This window comes from Chiloscyllium plagiosum, chromosome 7 (genome assembly GCF_004010195.1).
Source record: "Chiloscyllium plagiosum isolate BGI_BamShark_2017 chromosome 7, ASM401019v2, whole genome shotgun sequence".
NCBI classification, from domain to species: domain Eukaryota; kingdom Metazoa; phylum Chordata; class Chondrichthyes; order Orectolobiformes; family Hemiscylliidae; genus Chiloscyllium; species Chiloscyllium plagiosum.
Window position 1 is genome coordinate 112,791,653 of NC_057716.1, and position 4,082 is coordinate 112,795,734.

General features: G+C 42.5%; 1 long non-coding RNA gene across 1 annotated transcript in view; it reads right to left on the reverse strand.

Moving 5' to 3' along the window:
• LOC122552058 overlaps positions 1-3,518 on the reverse strand; it is a 20,931-nt gene extending 17,413 nt beyond the window's left edge. The window contains exon 1 of the long non-coding RNA XR_006312283.1: positions 3,435-3,518. This is a non-coding gene — a long non-coding RNA (uncharacterized LOC122552058). The remainder of the gene's footprint in view (positions 1-3,434) is intronic.
• Between the last annotated feature and the right edge of the window lie 564 nt (positions 3,519-4,082).

The following is a 4,082-nucleotide window of genomic DNA, read 5'->3' on the forward strand; positions in this document are numbered from 1 at the left end:
TGGAGCCCATTTAATCTTCCCTTGTTGGGTAATCTCTTGAAGTTCCTGGCGATTTCCCAATTTTAGCAGTTTCCCCAATCTTTATGACTCTCCAATTCCGAGAAGACTCACTTTCATTGCCAGCTTATCTCTTCTCAAAACCTACCTATGATCTGCTAATTCTTCTCCAATTCTTAGAAATTAATCTATGCAAATTTCACCCTGGTTCTCCCCCAACCCTCCCAACCACATGAACCTCTTTCAATTTGAGCAAACCTCCCCATCTGTGTAACTGTCTCTAACCCAGTAACCTGGCATTCTCCATTGCCTTCCTATCTATGAGCCTTCAGAACCTAGAAGCCTTCGAATATCTGTAAACGTCTTCCATCACTACAACCTTCCATATCTCTCTTAGGACTCTTCTCTTGGAGACACCCCCTGTCTGTCCCTCTCAGTCTGCCTGCCTCACCCTACACCCATCCCTATACCTAGTTCCAGAATTTAATCCAGCTCCCTCTGTCTCTGTAAATTCCTCCAATCCCCAAACCCCTTTGTCTCGCTGACATTCTTGATCAGATGTAACTCTGTTTAACTCTAACATCCTTGTGTCCCTGTAAGCCTCCCTGTCTCTGTAACCTCTATCCATCTGTTCAAACCCCCACTACTGAGGAATGACTCCCTGTATTCGCCATAAGGCACAGGGAATGAGAGTGAATTGATATGATGGAACCGTCATTCCGGAGATGTAGCTGCAGAATGACCATCACAGGGAAGGGAATATTGAAGGGCTATTGGGATCTATGCAAAAAGGCAACAAGTTGTGAAGAAAGGATGAGGTTAATGCATTAATGAGGCAGTCATATGGATCTGAAGATCAAATGTTGGAGTCTATTTGGGTGGAGCAAGCAGCAGCAACCGTTAGCAAGAATTATTTTATGGGCACCAGAAAGTGATGGTAATGTCAATATGGTTACGATCAGGACACTGAATATACTTATAGCAAGGGCAGTACAGTTACTGTGTGTGACGGTGGTCTCCATCCCGACTGGATAACTAATGAATATCAGAGCTATAATGGATGGAATCCTGGATTGTATACGAGATGGTTTTCCGTGACATCATATCAAGGAGCCATTAACAAACTTGTCTATTGTAGATCAAATGCTGTGTAATAATAAATATCTAAAAATCCTAATCTAAAGAGCAGAGACCCACAATGTTATAATGTAGATGCTCAGTTTGAGGTAAGACCATGAGAAGTAGGAATGAAATTAGACCATTTGGCCCATTGAGGATGCTCTGCCCTTATATCTGATCATGGCTGAACTGATACTCTTCACCTCTACTGTCCTGCCTTTTCCACAAAACCCTTGTTTCCCTGATTCGTTAACATCTGACCATCTCTGCTGTCAATATTCTTAATGACCCAGCCTCGACAGCCCCCTCCAGTCAGAAATTCCCACAGAGTCACTACCCACTGAGTGAAGACATTCCTCCTCATCTCCATCTTAAATGGGTGAGCCCTTGATCGGATTTTATGGCCTCTGGTTACAAATTCTCTCACAACTGAAACGAAGGGAAATAACAAAGATAATTATTGGAGATGAAATGAAAATTGGTGGAGATGGGGTTAATGAACAAGAATGTCCAAGGTTGCAGAGCTTTACAGATCAGTTAGAAAGATTTGCAGAGAAATGGCAAATTGAGTTTAATCTGGACAAGTGTGAGGTGATGTCAGATTCAAGTGTAAATTTAGTATACTGAGGGAAGTTGATAAACAGAAGGATCTTGGTGCAAGACATTAACTACCTGAAAATGGCAACAGAAGTGTTTCAGACAGGAAAGAAAACCAATAGAACACTGGCCTTCATCGGTCACAACGTTGGGTACAGTGGTTTGCATCTGATGTTGTAATTGTATAAAACTTCTGTTTGGCCACCACATTTGGAGTACTGGGTGCAGTTCTCATCTCCACACAATAGGGAGGATGGGGAGACTTTGGAGAGGGTACAAAAGGGGTTTATAAGCACGTTGCCTGTGTTAGGTTTTTCATTGTGTGTTAGGTGTAAGAGGAAATTAAACAAAGTTGGATTGTTTTGCAAGAGTATCAGAGGCTGACAGGAGACCAGGTACAGGAATATAACATACGGAGAGGGATCGATAATGTGGATAGTCGGAATCTCTATTCCAATGTGTAAGTTTCAAATACTAGAGTGCATAGGTTTAAGGTGAGAAAGAGGACGTTTAAACGAGATGTGTGAAGCAAGTTTTCTTTTAATATAGAGAGTGGAAGTTACCGAGGGAGGTCGTAGCAACAGAATGTGAATAAAGTTTCAAAGTGGCATTTAGACAGAAACATAAACAGGGATACAGGATATGGACAATGTGCAGGCAGATGGGATGAGTTAGAATAGCATCTTGCACAGCACAGCCATGGTAGGCCAAAGGGCCTGTTGCTGTGCTGTACTGTTCCAGTTTCTAACTTCGCAGCATCTGCCTGATCAGAGCCCCTCAGAACCTTGGATGGTTTATTCCATTTCTCTCTCATTATCTAAACTTCAATGGGTTCAACCTCAATCTACTCCACCTCTTCTCACTAGAAAATCCCTCCATTCCCAGGATCAGCCGAGTGACCCTTCTCTGACCTGCCTCCAATGCGACAGTATCTTTCCTTCGGGCACTCAAACTGTTCATAATATTCTAGGTGTGGTCTGACTTGAACCTTGCCTAATTTTAGCTAGATCTGCCTATTTTTAGACTCCATTCCCTTTGTATTAAATGCCAGCATTTGATTTGACTTCTCTATTACCTGCTGACCTTGGAAGCTAACCTTTTTAGTTGATGAACAAGAACTCCCATAACCCTTTCTGCTGCCAGTCTGAAACCAAATAGTGTTAGCCTGACATTAAGTCGGGAGCATACTAAAATTGTTAGAAAGGATATTTTAAAATACAATAACTGGCCACTTAGAAACACATTTTATAAAAGAGAATTTGTTTTTGAGCCTGTTGGATTTAATCTGGTTGTGTGAATATAAATGGTTGAATTGAATGGGTATAGAAGTGGTGTAGTGGTACGGGGGATATGGTGTCTTTGAATTATCAGAAGCCTTTACACATATTTCAATAAGGCCTAATGAGTAACTTGGTAGAGAATAGGGCCTCTTAAATATGAATAAGTTCGCCTATGTGTGGAATCAGAGGAGGTAGGTGAGATATTAGACAAAATAGTGTTATCAGTATTACGTGTGGCGAAAGACATGGAAGCTCGGGAAAATGGGGAAGTAAATAGTGATGTCTTAGAAAGAATTCTCAACAGAGAAGAGAAAGTGCTGGAATCTTAAAACAAATAACGTTAGATCAATCCTCAGTAGCTCATTCGGTGTATCCTAGAATATTGTGGAAATCGAGGGAAGAGATTGCACTGCCCCTAACAGAAATATTTATATTATCAACAGATGCAGTGTGGTGCCGGAAGACTGGAGGGATGATAATGCTATTCCATCACTTAAGGGCTGCAGGGAAACGCCAGGAAATTACAGCCCAGTGAGCCCAGTGGTGGGGAAGTTATTGGAGGAGATTATGAGAAAAAGGTACCACATATATTAACAAAGGCAAGGGGTGATTCGAGGTGGTCAGCATGGCTTTGTGAGTGGAAAACAGTGGTTCACAAACCGGATTGACTCTTCGAGGAGGTGGCCAAGAGATAGATGAAGGCAGACCAGTGAACATTGTCCACATGGACAGCGAAGCATTTAACATAGTTCGAAGGGATTTCGAACATCTAATCAAGAGGAAGAAGGCAGCTTATTTAAGATTGAGGAAGCAAGGGTCAGAAAGCTTTTTAGAGAGTAACATGGAGTAGCACGATGGCTCAGTGGTTAGCACTGCTACATCATAGCACCACAACTCCAGTTTGATTCCAGCCTCAGGCGACTGTCTGTGTGGATTTTGCACATTCTCCCCGTGTCTGCGTGGGTTTCCTGCAGGTGCTCCGGTTTCCCTCCACATCCCAAGGATATGCATGTCAGGTGACTCAGCCAAGATAAATTACCCATAGTGTTCACGGATGTGTAGGTGTGGTGCATTAGACAGGGCAATTGG